The sequence below is a fragment of the Lutra lutra genome, chromosome 16 (assembly GCF_902655055.1).
Source record: "Lutra lutra chromosome 16, mLutLut1.2, whole genome shotgun sequence".
NCBI classification, from domain to species: domain Eukaryota; kingdom Metazoa; phylum Chordata; class Mammalia; order Carnivora; family Mustelidae; genus Lutra; species Lutra lutra.
Window position 1 is genome coordinate 2,441,952 of NC_062293.1, and position 15,978 is coordinate 2,457,929.

The window sequence follows — 15,978 nt, forward strand, 5'->3', positions numbered from 1 at the left end:
CTCAGTTGGTTAAGCAGCTGCCTTCGGCTCGGGTCATGATCCCAGCGTCCTGGGATCGAGTCCCACATCGGGCTCCTTGTTTGGCGGGGAGCCTGCTTCTCCCTCTGCCTGCCATTCTGTCTGCCTGTGCTCGCTCTCCTCTCTCTCTGACAAATAAATAAAATCTTAAAAAAAAAAAAAAGAGAGAAAAGTAAAAATCACCAGACAGTACTGCCCAGAGTTGGTGACAAGGGGGTGACCATCTCTCCAGGTACCTCTTTGTGCAAATGCACACGCACATAGAAGATGCACGTGTGCAAACTTGCATGCTTATAGACAGTGCCAGTCTGCTCAGCTCCGATCTGTCCACAGCCTGGGCGAGGAGAGGGTAGCAGGAGCAGGTGTACCTCAGCCTGACCCAGCCAGACTCTCAGCCCCTCGTAGGTCTCAGGTCTTTGTGGGGGACAGCGTAGATCTTATAGATGCTAATGCTGCCCAGCTTCCCTGCTGGGCAGCCATTCTCCCCCTAACCTCCTGGTGACCCGAGCATAGCCCTGTCCCCCCCAAACATCCTGCAGATGATCTGGTCTCCAGCATTTCTGGAAAAGCCATGGCCAGAATGGATGCCTCCCCCATACCCGGGTGTTCCTCCTGGCGTTCCAGACCATCTTGCCCATCTCTCTCCTTCCCACCTGTCTCTGGACTGGCCACCCTCCTCTTTTCCAAAGTGGACCCCCTATCGGAGCTCCCAGCACCCTCCACCCTCGTTCTGTAATTCCTCTATTCCAACTCCCGCTCCTGCCCCTCCTGTCATGAAATAACACACACACCCTTGACCCCCATGGCCCCTCCAGCTGCAGCCCTCCGCTCACCTTATTGACAGCCTGTCCTCACATGGTCACTGCCTGCTGCCTGTGTGCTTGTGTGTGCACGTGTGTGTATGTGTGTGTGCATGTATATGAGTGTATACATGCATGTGTGTGCATGTGTGCATACTTTCGTGCAGGTGTGCATGTACATGTGTGCGTGTGTGCCGTATGTGTGTGTGCGTGTGCATACATTCGTGCAGGTGTGCGTGTACATGTGTGTGCATGTGCACATATGCGTACATCCGTGCAGGTGTGTGTGCGCGCGCGTGTGCGTGTGCACATGTGCGTACATCCATGCAGGTGTGTGTGCGTGCGCGTGTGCACATATGCATACATCCGTGCAGGTGTGTATGTGTGCGTGCGTGTGCATGTATATGCGCGTGTGTGTGCGCGCGTGTGCACATATGCGTACATCCGTGCAGGTGTGTATGTGTGCGTGCGTGTGCATGTATATGCGCGTGTGTGTGCGCGCGTGTGCACATATGCATACATCCGTGCAGGTGTGTATGTGTGCGTGCGTGTGCATGTATATGCGTGTGTGTGTGCGCGCGTGTGCACATATGCGTACATCCGTGCAGGTGTGTGTGTGCATGCGTGTGCATGTATATGCGCGTGTGCGCGCGCGTGTGCACATATGCGTACATCCATGCAGGTGTGTGTGCGCGCGTGTGTGCGTGTGCACATATGCGTACATCCGTGCAGGTGTGTGTGTGTGCGTGCGTGTGCATGTATATGCGCGTGTGTGCGCGCGCGTGTGCGTGTGCACATATGCGTACATCCGTGCAGGTGTGTATGTGTGCGTGCGTGTGCATGTATATGCGCGTGTGTGCGTGTGCACATATGCGTACATCCGTGCAGGTGTGTGTGCGCGCGCGTGTGCGTGTGCACATATGCGTACATCCGTGCAGGTGTGTATGTGTGCATGCGTGTGCATGTATATGCGCGTGTGTGAGTCCCGTCCTGTAACCACCTGTCTGCTGGCCGCTGCTGCTGACACTGCTCTTTCCAGGTTCCCTGCTGGCCCCCAGGGCCCTCCTCAGCTCCCCTCTGGGACCCACGAGCCTCCTTGTTCTCCTTACACTGGCCTTTCACGGCGGCCTCTGCTCCCTCTCTGAGCCGTGCCCTCCCTCACACGTCCCTCGGGACCCCCGTCTTGTCTTCCTCTTTCTGCTTTTGCACTTTGCCCCGGTCTACGGCTGTGGTATGTTCTGGAACAAACAACAGTGGACAGCGGCAACACGATGCCTGAGAGCTTCCTGTTCTCCCGTTTCTCACTGCCCCAGGGCCACATCCCATCCATTTCAGGACCCCACCCCACCCCCACCCCACTTCCCACACCCATCCAGACGGGGCCAAGACTCTGACCCAGATGGTTCCCAAGCACCTGCCGGTCAGCCTTTCCCCTGCTCTGGCTGCCTCGGTTCCGCCTGCACAAGATCACGTGCCCTCTGCTGGCCTCCCTGCTCGGCCGGTGTCACCCCCTCTGCCACTGTGGCTCCCAGAGCCTGTGACCTCTGACCACACCCGACTGGGGGCAGGGACAGATTCAGTCCGTCCTGTGGCGGTGACCTGCTCTCGTCTGCCCGTTCGGGCCCACCCCGGCCTCGGCTGCCCCAGCAGTCGCTCCCCAGACTCCAGCGGGGAGGGGGGCACCGCTGATCAAGCATGGGGTCACGGCTTAGCTGCGATCGGCTCGGGTGAGCTCAAAGAAATCTTGGAATCTTGAGGACCATGATCCCCGAAAGTGTGTGCGAACTGGGGGTTTCTGCAGACAGAATCGGGGCTCAGGGGCGGCCCGCTGAGGTTTGAGGGTGTCCCAGCATGGAGCTAGCTGGGTGCTCTTCCTATCGTGCTGGGGCCCAACCCAGCGAAGGGGTCTTGGATGAGTGTCCTGGGGCGGCCGTAACACCAGAGTGAAAGGTAGGGACAGAGCAGAAACTGCTCGTCTCACGGTTCTGGGCCCAGAAGCCGGAAATCAGTGTGCAGGCAGGGCCGTGCTCCCCCAGAAGGCTCCCGAGGAGAACCCTCCTCTGCCTCTTCCAGCATCGCTGGCTGTTGGTGGTCTTCAGGCTCCCAAATTCCAGGTGCATCTTCCCTGCACCGTGTCTCTGCTTCCAAATCTCTGTTCTCGTAAGGATACCCATCACCGGGCGCCGAGGGCCCCCCAACACCTTCCTCTTTACCCAATTCCATCTGCAGAGACCCAATGTCCAAACAAGGTCCTTTCCTGCGATCCCGGGGGGACATGAGTCGGGGGAGGCAGGACTCAAGCCAGGACCGGGGCAAGCCAGCCGTGGAACGGGAGCCCCCGAGTGAGGAGCACAGGAGCAGCCTGGGGAGTCCCAGGAAGCGGGGAGGACAGGAAAGCTGGGAGGCGGTGGAGGGAGGATGGGAAAGACAACAAAGCAAGAAGGATGAGGACAAGAACAGGGACCCCAGGATGAGACATCCTGAGGGCAGAGTTCATGGCCGGGGAGGTCAGCCCCACCAGGACTGCCCACAGATGGCCTGGTCCCGTGGCCCCATGATGGGAGATGTCTGCGTTTTCATCCCAGGCATCTGGCTGCCGAGAGTCCCAGCGCTTCCCATCTCAGCGAGAGGCTGCCCCTGCCGGGCCACCCGCCCCCGGAGAGACACATGCGCAGACCGTCCTCAAGGACGCGACCTGTAATTACCCCCAGCTGCCAGCAAACAGCATCCACTTAAATGATAAGCAGAGGCTGGGAGGGGAGGCCAGCTGGCCCAGAGCTGCTCCAGGAGGCACACCCAGACATCTCAGAGAGGCGTCTGCCCAGGCCCGCTGACATCGGCGGCTTCCTGCCCGTAACCAACGCCCTGACCAGCACCTGGAGAAGAAACTCAAGCTCCAGCCCCCCCAGACAGCCAACCAGCCTCCTAGGACGCAGGGAAACTTCCATGTCCCCAGACGGGGGCCGCTCGAGGGAGCCCGCAGGTGCAGGGTACAGGTTATGAATGTGACCTTCCAGATCCAGGAGCCCGGGTCAACAGCCCCAAGGGTGCCTGTGAAGGCCACCACCCATGCTGGCCCTGATCGCATTTTCTAGGTTGATCTGGGTGGGCCTCCCAGGGGAGGTGGGCTGGAGGCCGAGGAAGCCTTCTCGCCAAACCTCATGCCAGTCCTGACCACACCGGGCAGACAGACGGCCACGTGACCGCTGACACAGGGTCCAGCCCGTGTCCCCACCCCGCGCTGCCTCAGGCCCCCAGGACATAAGCCAGAGCAACGGCTTCGGGCAGCAACAGGCCAGACACCAGAGGGATTTGCTCAGCTGGAATTTGGAAGTTATCTCCCTTGGCCCCAGACCTGCTCTCCAGTGCGGGGCCACGAGCTACATGCGGCTGTCACCCGTCCGTGGAGAGGTGCCCACAGAGCAAAATCCACACCAGATTTCCAAGACCAAGAACAACAACAACAAAAATAAAGTAGAATGTCTCACTAATGGTTTTTGTGCGGGGAGATAAACCGTAAGAGACTCTTAATCCTAGGGAAAAACCGACGGTTCCTGGAGGGGTGGGGGTGGGGGGTGGCGTATCCGGGGTTTGGACATTAGGGAGGGGATGTGGTGTGATGAGCACTGGGTGTTAAACACAACTGACGAATCACTGACCTCTACCTCTGAAACTGATAATACATTTTGTACAAATTAATTGAATTTAAACTTAAAAATAAAAATTAAAAAAACAATAATTTTATATCGGTCACGTGTTGGAATGACACTTAGATATACTGGACGAATAAAAAATATTATTAAAATTCATTTTACCTGTTTCTTTTCACTTTTTTTTAAAAGATTTTATTCATTTATTTGAGATAGAGTGAGGAAGAGAGAGAGCGAGTGACCCACAAGTGGGGGGGAGGGGCAGAGGGCGAGGGAGAAGCAGGCTCCCCGCTGAACAGGGAGCCCCACTCAGGGCTCCATCCCAGGACCCCAGGATCATGACCTGAGCCCAAGGCAGACGCCCAACCGACTTAGCTGCCCAGGCGCCCCTTCCTTTCACTTTTTAAACAATTTTTAAATTATTTTTATTATTATTTTATTAGAGAGACAGAGAATATCTCAAGCAGGCTCCCTGTCCAGGGCTGATCCCACATTCCTGAGATCATGACCTTAGCCGAAATCAGGAGTGGGAGACTTAGCCAACTGAGCCACCCAGACGCCCTTCTTTTCACTTTTTTAACGTGGCCACCCGGAAACTTTGCGGAGGAGCCCACGTGGTATCCCTCCAGTAGGACGCCGACTTTGAACCTCACCATAAGGAGGAACGTCCCCCGGAGCTCCAGAACCTCGTGGGGGAAGCAGAGCACCCCGTGGCTCCCATCTGCCAAGGGACCATGAGCGATTCATGGGGTCTCTCTGAGACCCGCTCCCACGGGGGCCCTTGGGAGCCTGGAACGAGCGGCACGGTGGCGGCCCCACACATGCGTTTGGCCCTGATGGCACCCAGCCCTCGAGGTCAACACCAATGTTTACTTCTCACTTAATGTGTCTCTTCCAGAGCCGCCCACGTGTGCCTACCTGTCTGCCAGGGAGGCATATAGACACGACAGGGCCGGCAGCCCGCCTCGCCAGCCCGGAATTCCCAGCGCAGCGGGGCAGGGGCGGCCGGCGCACACCGGTCGGAAGAATTCCATCAGCCCCCACGGCCGTGATGAGGGCTCAGCACGGGGGCAGGTGTGAGGGCTGACCCGGAGTGCGCAGGGGAGGTTCGCCCATGAGGCAGTGTCTTCCCCGGGGCGGGCCACGGAGCAGGGGGCTCGGCCGGGGTGGGCGCGTAGTGTGCCTGGCACACAGTAGACGCTCAGTGACTGCGGGGAGCACAGAGCTGGGAGGTGGGTTTGCAGCCAGAAGGCTGACCCTCAGCCGCCCTGTGAGGCCACTTGGTCAGCCTGGGCTTTCTTGTCTGGGGAGTGGGGAGATTAAAGGCCAGGGCTCTTAGGAGGAGCGCCGGTGGGAGTGGAGGGTCCCGGGCCAGGCCTGGGATGCAGGGCGACCCCCGGAAACGTCCGTGCCCTCTCTCCTTGCCCTGATCGGGAGGGCGCACGGCCTGAGCAGGCCAGGGCCCAAACTGGAGTGGTGGGGAGGGTGGGGAGGCTGCCCCACTGGGAAGGGGCTTCGCTGGGGGAGCAGGGGGATGGACGGGGCCAAAGAGGGAGGGCCAGGCAGCAGGTGGGTGCCGGTGCCCAGCCCAGAGGGACTGGGAGGTGTGGACATCAAGCAGCAACAAAATGGTATTTGGGACAGATTCACCAGGGAAGACGAGAGGCAAAGGGGCCAGAGCGATGGCACTTGCCCTAACCCAGCTGTGTGGAGATGAGGGCAGAACCCAGGGCAGGAGGGAAGGGCCAAGAGCAACCCCAAGAAAACTATGTTTCCAGACCTTTCTCTCGGCACATGCGTTTAGGGTTCTGAAGGACTGTGCCTCCACTTCCTGACTCCCTCGCCTTATGCTGCCCATTCTGGAAAGACCTTTTCCGTGAGTCTCCACGATCTCGGGGCCAGGCGGAGTCCCATCACCTATAAAAGGGACAGTGAAGGAGGTCTCCCAGGCTGGGCAGGAGTACTGAATGGTGCGCGGTGATTGGCGGCCCTTCTACCAATCAGAAAAGGAGGCGGGGGGGCACCTGGGTGGCTCAGGGGTTAAAGCCTCTGCCTTCGGCTCAGGTCATGATCTCAGGGTGCTGGGATCGAGCCCCGCATCGGGCTCTCTGCTCGCCGGGGAGTCTGCTTCCTCCTCTCTCTCTGCCTGCCTCTCTGCCTATTTGTGATCTTTGTCTGTCAAATAAATAAAATCTTAAAAAAAAAAAAAAAGAAAGAAAGAAAGAAAAGAAGAGGCTGGACTCCTAGCTCAGATCTGGGAGAACCAAGGCTTTGTGGCGGGCACCCCCAGGGTCAAATCCCAGCTCCACGCCAAACCCAGTGGCTTAAAACTAATAGCAGTTTAGTGTCTCAGAATTCTAGAGAACAGAAGTCAGAAAGGCGTCCCTAGGGCTGTGCTCCCCATGCCCGCTCCCAGGCAGGACGCCTCTGTGACTCTCTCGGATTCTCATGGCTACAGGTGTCCCCAGTCTGCCTGTCCCAGGTACCTTCCCCCTGCAGATTCGAGAACGTCCGTGTACATCTTCTCCTTGTCTCTCTCTTATGAGGACACTTGTCATTGGAGGTAGCCCTTCCCCCAACCAGGATGATCTCCAGGATCCTTACCTTATTTATATCTCTAAAGACCCTAATTCCAAAATAAGTTCACATGTTGGGGGCTACTATTCCACCCATAGAGTCTACCCGTGCCCCCCCCCAGCCCAAATTCACATCCATCTCATGAGCAAGAAACACTCACCGCTCACACCCTGTTCCCTAGTGTTCAACTCTCTTTGCCTCAGTTTACCCCACAGAGCCAAGGGCAACAATGACTACCTCGAGCAGTGGCCTTGAGTCACGGGAGATCCCCAGCTCCACGCTCTGTGACAACCGGAACTGGCATCTGCTTCATTCCCTCCGGACCACCCCACAAACCCCAGGCTCTCCCCAGGGCTGGCCACAAGCGTGAAGGGCCAGAGAAGGAAAGAGAGCCCCGGGGAGCACACCTTCCAGCTGGAAGGGTGAGGGCTCATCTGGGGCTGGGCACCCTAGGTTGGGTCCCAGCCCTGCAGCACCACACAACCAGTTAGTACCCCGGTTTCTCCCTCTGTGAGTGAAGGATGTGGCGTAGCTCTCAGCGTTGGGCACGAACTGAATGAACACAGTCTTGACGCGCTGCCACCCCAGGCACATAACACAGTGGGCCTGGTCCCTGCCGCGGGCCAGCAAGGGTCTCCCCGTAGCTGGGAGGCACCTGGTCCAGCTCCTGTGGATTCTTAGAGCCACCCCCCTTTCTCTTCTAGCCAGGGACCAGGTTGTGTGTTGACACAGCCTTGCCACCCAAGCCACCCAGGCCATCCCATGTGCCTAAGGCTGACTCTGGGCTTGGTGTTAAAAGCTCCGCTTCCCACACAGTGAGCTGAAGACCCCAGGCAGATGACACAGGTGCCCCACGCCTGACGTGCTTCTCCAGGGGGCTGCGGTCAGTCCACCAATAGGCCCAAGTGCTTTCTTCCTTATGGCCCCTTCCAGCAGGCAGGTCCCCCTGTGCCTCCCCGGGCTCCATGGCCAACCCATGCCTGCTCTGCCCAGGGCTGCCTAGGCTGAGATGGGCTCATATCAGGGAACCCAGGGCGTCCTGGGACCATACAGATCCTGGAGAGAGCAAACGCCAACTGAGGATGAAAGCCTTCCTCCAGCACCAGGGTCACCCCTCAAGGCCAGCAGGGACTGGGGGCCATTCACAGAGGAGGAGGGCCCCGCGGACTGCAATCCACCATGGGTAGCAAATGTGAGCCTGGAGAAGGTCTAGAACTTTCAGCTGGGACGCATACCACGTCTGCTTCTGCAGAGAGCGCAAGGGGGTGCAGCTCCGGCCTCGCCAGCCTCCAGACAGGTGTGTTCAGCTCCCCTGACCCCGGGAACCCTCATGCTGAGCGGGGGCTCCGATCTGGGCTTGGTTGCCTGGGTGCCTCCCCGTCCTCACCACGATCATAAAAACAGTAAAACTAACTAATAGCAACCGAGCACTGTGCCTCAGTCCTGACAGGTCCGGGAAGTGCTTGGCCTCTCACCCACTCAGCCTCCAGCACTGCCCGCCAAGCATTTTATCACCAGCCTGCTTTTCAGCATGGAGATACGCAAGGTCAGAGGGCAGCGAGTGTCCTGGTGGGGAGGCACGGTCCCGCAGTCTGGCTCCTGGAATCTGCGTTCTTTAGCTCTAGACTGTAGTTTCCGTGTTTGACTCTTCACGTCCATGTGCTTGGAGGGACGATGGGGCTTCTGAGATGCTTCTCAAAGGAAACCAGGTGGAGAGAGAGCCCTGGAAGCCCCGTCCTTCAGGTGCCTCCTCACATCCAGGGAACTTGTCCTCTGGCCCAGTCTGAACCTGTTATCTGACCAGGACATAAAAGTCTCCCCACTCCCCTGCCCGAAACTTCCGAAGGCCCTCCATAGCGACTGGACCGATTAGATCAATTATCCATAGCGACTGGACTGATTAGATCAATTATCCATAGCGATTGGACAGATTAGATCAATTAGATCAAATGCAAACTCAGTCCCAGCCTCTCGTGCAAACTGCCTTTGTCCTTCAGAATCCACTCCATCACCCCACTCCCTCGGCTCACACCGTCCCCACCCCTGTCTTCATTCTGGCCCTTGAAAACGTGCTTGCCTCAGGGCCTTTGCACCTGCTGTCCCTCTCCCTGGAACAAACCCTCCCCCTATCTTTACAAGGCTGGCTCATCTTCAACGTGTAGGTCATAATTCATATGCAATTTGTTCAGAGAGGCCTTCTCTGACCACCCAATGGAAACGTCTTTTACGCAAACAAGAGTAAAGAACAAAACAAAAGGAGAATTCTTTCCCTCCAGCAAGAAGGTCAGGGCTGGGGCTGGACCAGCCCCTTGTAGGGGTTTAGTGGATGCAGAGGCCGGAGGAGTGGATGTGAGCAGTCCTGGGATACAAGGTCCCCTCGCCAGCTGGGAGCACAGAGAGAGAGAGTAGCACAGGGCAGCCCCGAGGATAACGAGGCCTTTGTCCAGGGCCCTGGAGCCATTTGCCCTCAGGACAATGCCTTAGAGGTCTGGCATCCTGGGGACTGGTGTAGTCTATGTGTCCCGGGGGGGGGGGGGTGTTGTAAGGGGCCCAAAGGTTCCCCAGGCACAGGCCTGCTTGCCCCTTCACTATGGCCTCATCCAACAGGTCGGGCCTCCCAGTGCCTTGCTGGGCCCCATAGCTACCCCGTGCCCGCTTATGGTGTGCCGGTGCCTGGCTCTCACCACCCATGAGCCCCGGGCCAGCGGCTCTCCTCCTGTCTCCCTGCCTTCTTAAGGGCTACCTGTGGAGCTGAGACAGTGCCTCATTTTATCTAATATATTCCATAGGCTCACAGCGATCCAAATGCCTTCCTGTTGGAGGTGCCGGTAAACAGCAGACTCCCAAACCGTTCTCGAGGAGAAGGTATATGTATATTAGTGATAGAAAGGACGTGTATCATATAATTTACGAATCATAATAAAACATGCAATATTCAGGGCGCCTGGGTGGCTCAGTGGATTAAAGCCTCTGCCTTCAGCTCAGGTCATGATCTCAGGGTCCTGGGATCGAGCCCCACGTCGGGCTCTCTGCTCCTCGGGGAGCCTGCTTCTCCCTCTCTATCTGCCTGCCTCTCTGCCTGCTTATGATCTCTGTCAAATAAATAAATTAAACCCTTAAAAAAACATTAAAAAAATATACAATATTCCCCCTTTTTAAGATTACTTATTTATTGCTTTATTAGTCAGAGAGAGAGAGAGAGCACAGGCAGGGGGAGCAGCAGAGGGAGAGGGAGAAGCAGGCTCCCCGCCGGGCAGAGAGCCCCCGCCGGGCTAGATCCCAAGACCCTGGGATTATAACCTGAGTCAAAGGCAGACGCTCAAGTGACTGAGCCACCCGGGCGCCCCAAAGACAACATTCTTTACTGTAAACTCCATGTGACCGATTGGTTCACAGAAGCTCTCCCTTTTTGCCAAACTCTTGGATGAGCAACAGCCTCGCCTGCGGTTGTCAGGCCAGTGCAGCTCTAGAACCCACGTTGGTTGACACTTTCACCGCAGCTAACCACCAAAATGACCGAGAGAGGGGCACCCGCGTGGCTCATTCGGTGAAACATCTGCCTTCAGCTCAGATCCTGATCTCAGGGTCCTGGGATGGAGCCCTGCGTCGGGCTCCTTGCTCCGCGGGGAGCCTGCTTCCCCCTCTGCTACTCCCCCTGCTTCTGCGTGCGTGTGCATGCTCTCTCTGTCAAATAAATAAAATCTTCAACAACAACAACAACTACAAAAAACCATGAGAGAGGAGTGTGACCAGTTCTTTGCTCGTGGCGATGAGAGCGACCTCTGCGCTGAATTCGGTGCGTTTTTAACACGGGGAGGGCACTTCCTCCAGTTCTCGCGCCACTCACCAGGTAAGGGCTGCGAGCTCGACACCTGCATTTGCTCTGCGTGGGAGCCCCCGGCTGGCTCGGTCCGTAGCACCTGTGACTCTCAATCTCAGGGTCATGAGTTCAAGCCCTACGCTGGGTGTAGAGCTTACTTCAAAAAATAATTAATCAATAAACCAACCAATAAATAAATTTACGGTGCACGATTCTCCTTTCAATCACCATCTCAAATCAAGACAATCAGCAAAACAAAAAATCAAGCCACGATTTGCAGTGTCTGCCTGTGTCTGTGGTGTAAACACTCCCACCACAGTCCCTCAAGCTGCCAGCGTGAAGCCGCCGGACACGGCGTTGGGACAAGGAGCACCGTGGTCACCGCAGCCCAGAAGACGGCAAGCGCCTTCAAGAACATGGTAAGAATACAATGGCGCGAAATCATGAGGGAGAAATGAGTTTGGAGCCCTTGCTACCTTTGTCCTTCATACAATTTACTTAACTGTAAGTTTAAATGATTGAATTTTTAATAACGTTGTGTTGAACAACTGGGTCACAAAATTTCTGGAGATCGGTCCATCGGCTCTCGTGAGCTAGGACGAGCCGGCTCGTGCACGTCAGTGGCAGCACTGTCTTGTCGCTTCCAAAAGTTCCACTTACTCCACACCCACCTGACATGTACGCACTGAGTGTCTACTGTGTGCCAGGCCATGTCCTAGATGTGGGGGACACATCGGAGAGAGGAGGTGAGCTGGACCCTGTCCTGTGGACTCGTGTGCCTGCAGGAGAGAGAGACCAGGAGCATCAGCAGGACAGAGGACAGTCTCCCTAAGGAGGGGAAGCTGGTGCTCCAAAAAAGGGCCCAAGGAGGCCGGGGTCACAGGGGACCACAGGAGCAGCACATTGAAAAGATGACGTCGGGCTCGTCTGGGCTGCCGACCTGCCATCCCACGGAAGGGGGAACCAGAGCTTCTGCCCAACTGTCAACCTTTATAAACTGTGGGCTTGGGTCAGTGAGCAGACACAGGGAAATGCTGCCAGAAAAGACCCGAGCTGCTCCTATCATTCTCACGGCACAATCAGGCTACTATAGAGTTTTGGGGATGGGAAAGCTCCCCACCCAAAGAGCCTGTCATCCTGAAGGTGAAATTCTTCAGTAGAAGAGCTGAGGAGAAGATTAGGGGTGTAGGGGAGCCTGTGTTCTGGTAGCTTGAAGCCACGTGGAGAGAAGTTCATTAAATGCTAACAAGTTAAAAAAAAAAAAAGATGACATTGAGCGAAGACTTGAAGGAGAAGGGGATGACCATGCTGCTATCTATTCCAGACTATGGCCACAGACAGTGCAAAGGTCCCGAGGCCCCAGCATGCCTGGAGTGTTTGAGGATTCTGTGTGGCTGGAGCAGAGTTGTAAGAAGGAAAGTCCAGGGCGCCTGGGTGGCTCAGTTGGTTGGGCGACTGCCTTCGGCTCAGGTCATGATCCTGGAATCCCAGGATCAAATCCCACATCGGGCTCCCTGCCTGCCAGGGAAGTCTGCTTCTCTCGCTGACCTCTCTCCTCTCATGCTCTCTCTCTCTAATAAATAAATAAGAAAAATATTTATAAAAAAAAGAAGGAAAGTCTGAGGACAGTAAGGCAGAAGATGACAGTGTCAGGTCACACGGGGCTTCGGCAGCCTTTGCAGGGGTGTTGAGCTGAGGTCTTTTCTCCTTTTTGCAATGAAGAAACTGACACCTGGAACCACCAGGTAGCAGGAGGGAAGGTCAAGAGAAGGCAGGTGGGTCTGGCTCTAATGATGCTGTTTGCTTGCCATCCCACAGCAGAGAGACTATCAGTAGGTGTCCAACTTGTTTGGGGTCTCTCCCTGTCCCAACAGCCCTCACTGACCAGGCCTGAGGGTCCCATGAGCCAGACCCCCTCGATTCCCAACACTTGTGATGGGGCGGCTCATGGGGCGGGGAGAAAGGAGGGTGACTGCGTGTGTCGGCACCAGAGCCGGTGGCATTCCAGCAGGCTTGGGGATGGCTAGCCCCATTATACCTGGCCCCAGTCAGTCCCCTCCTCACTCCCCCACGCCACATGAGTCTGGCCATCTTGGTCAGAGCTGGATGCCTGACCAAAGGGCCACCACTAGAGTCTCCCCCAAGAGGGATGGCAGGATGATGGGGACAGCTGGCCACTTCTGAGGCTCTGACTGCTGGAGGGAGCTGGATTGGTGGGCTCGGGGACCGGACACTGAGACCAGAGAGGAAGCGAACAGCATCCGTGGAGAACCAACAGACATTGGGCTCTGAGCTGCCTTGAGTGGGGACAAGGCCAGCTTCACGGCGTGGGACGTAAACAGACCCACACTGATTTAATGCTCTGTCACCCTGTTCATAATTTTTGAACAAGGGGCCCCACGTTTTCATTTTTGCCCTGCAACATGGACAGATGGCCCCAGGGGATGTGCCTGGGGCTGGCAGGTGGTCAGGAAAACCTGATGAGGGTCCCCCCGGGTCAGGGCGCTCTGGGTGAAGGTCCGGGGAGGGGCATGCTCTTTGCGCACCCCAGGACACGAGCCGGAGCGGGGTGTGGGGGAAGACACCTCCGTGTGTCCTACCACGGGTCAGCAGAAGCGGGGTGCTGCGGGGTCTCCTGTCCCCGGGGACTCCTGCCCAGCAAGGCTCCTGTCTGCGGTGCTCTGGGACGGGTGAGGAGGGCCAGAAGCTGGCTGTTTTGAAACACAATTACAACCAGTTAGACAGGCCTGTTCAATACTCTATTGACAGATTCACCTTGGCAACCTGGAGCCCAGCTCCTCCAGAAGCACCTCTCCCACACGCTCTCTGGTCTTAAAGGCACACCTCCCTCCCCTCCCAGCCCGGGGTGCTAGACCCAAGGGAGGGGCAGGGCCCTGGGCTTTGGCTGGGACCCAGCAGAAGATGGGGGCGGGGGGACGGGGACTCTTCCTGTTCAATGAGCAGCCGCCCTTCCACTCTGCAGGGGGAACCTCCTCTTTGATGACCCCCAGCCCCCAGACCCCCAGCCCTGGTCTCAGGAATGTCACAACAAAGTCCTTGCCCACCAGCAGCTGGACTTGGCAGAGTTGGACCACCCTCTCTAGGGGGTGCACATAGAAATCCCAAAGTGGCAGGTGCGGAGGTGCTCCTCTGGGGGGGCTGAAGGGTCTGGGCGTGGCAGGCGGGGGGCAGGGTCTCTGCATCGCAAACAACCAGGCTTCTGATGAGCGATGTACAAACAGCCTCATCCACGCTGCTCAGAAACGGCGAGCCCCTGTCTGCAGTCTGTGTGCAAAACCCAGCCTTGCTTCTGTGGGAACCTGGAGTTGCCCCAGAGCTGGGACACGCCCCCCGGGCACGCGCAGGTCCCCCTGCAGAGCATAGCGCTGCTTCTTGATTCCTGCCACGGGCGAACCCAGCGGCCAGGAGCGGTCCCCCTAGGTCAGGCTAAGATGCCAGCAGCAAGTGATCGGGGGGCTATGTCACCCCGGTTCAGTGGCTTTCACACCCTGCAGCATTGTATCCATGGCCGTCCACCTGTCTGTCTTTCTGGGCCTCTTTGGAGAAAGAAGGCTTAGTGTACACAGGAGCGTGTCTTCGCCGGGAGGTAGCAAGGAAGGGGAGGGAAGAGCCGCCTTGGCAGAGCGTGGGAGTGAGCGACCCCCGCACAGCCCAGCGGACATAGCAGCTGGGAAAAGCCGTGCTTCTCAAAATTCCAAGAAAGGCTTCTCTCCCACGTAGACTTCTGTAGCGATATTCCCCTGGTCCTGCGCAATATTTCTTGGCGTGTATGGGACTCATTCTTCATCACCGGGCCAAAAAAGGAAATCAGTAATCACCAGTCGGTTCAAAAAGGGAAAGACGTTTTCTCTCTATGGGTCTGTATCCATGAGATTCTGCCGTTTCTTTGGAATAAAAACAAACAAACGAATGAAGGAACTACCAGCTTCAAAAGCAAGGGGATGGGGGTGGGGAGGCCTGGGTCCGTTTCTGAACCTTCCAATCTGAATGAGTCAAAGAATACAAAATCACCCCATTATAATCATTACTGTCAAATTGCGGGCAATCAGCTCACAGACACAGGCCAGACAGACATCGGGAGAAATCTGTAGAGCCAGAGCCGGGCCTCAGCCTGCAGACCGGGACTCTCAAAATAAAAGGAGGAGAGACAGGCAGGCCTTGTGTTTCTAGGTCTTGTGTTCCCATTACTTTCACATGCTTTTTACTTTAACGGCATCAGACAGAAACTGGCATTCCCACCCGAGGAGAAGTCATCCCCAGGATGCCTACAGGTACCAGGGTACATAGGCAGGTGAGAGTTCTGGGCCCCCCCAGAACCATCAGTCCAAGGCCAACAGCTGATTACCTACACCCACCCGCAGGGAGAGCTGGTGGGCCCCACTCACCAAGTCTCCCCGGACGTGCCATTCTTGAAACTTCTCCCAGAACTTTCATGGGCCCTGGGCACTGCTCTTTTGGTGGATCCTTCGTCCCTAAAAAAGTATTAAAAATTGGGGCACCTGGGTGGCTCCGTCAGTTGAGCGTCTTTGGGTTGTGGTCCCAGGGTCCTGGGATTGAGTCTTGCATTGGGATCATTGCTCCATGGGGAGCTTGCTTCTCTCTCTCCCCACCCCCTCCCACCACTGATGCTCTCTCATGCTATCTCTCTCTCCTCTCTCTCTCTCAAATAAATAAGTAAAATATTTTTTAAATGTATGAAAAATGAGTTTATAACTGCATTGGTATAAAGGTGAACATATCAATATTATATGCTAATACATTGTCTTTTTTTAAAAAGATTTTATTTATTTATTTGACGGAGAGAGAGAGATGACAAGCAGGCAGAGAGGCAGGCGGGGCGGGGGGGGGGGGGGACTCCCTGCTGAGCAGAGAGCCGGATGCGGGGCTCCATCCCAGGACCCTGAGATCATGACCCCAGTGGAAGGCAGAGGCTTTAACCCACTGAGCCACCCAGGCGACCCAAGACATGGCCTAAAGATTTTTCTTCTGATTTTAAAAGAAATTAGACGTACAATGTAATATTATTCAGCTTTAAAAAGCAAGACCATTCTGACACCTGCTACAATACGGATGGCCCTTGAAGGCATGATGC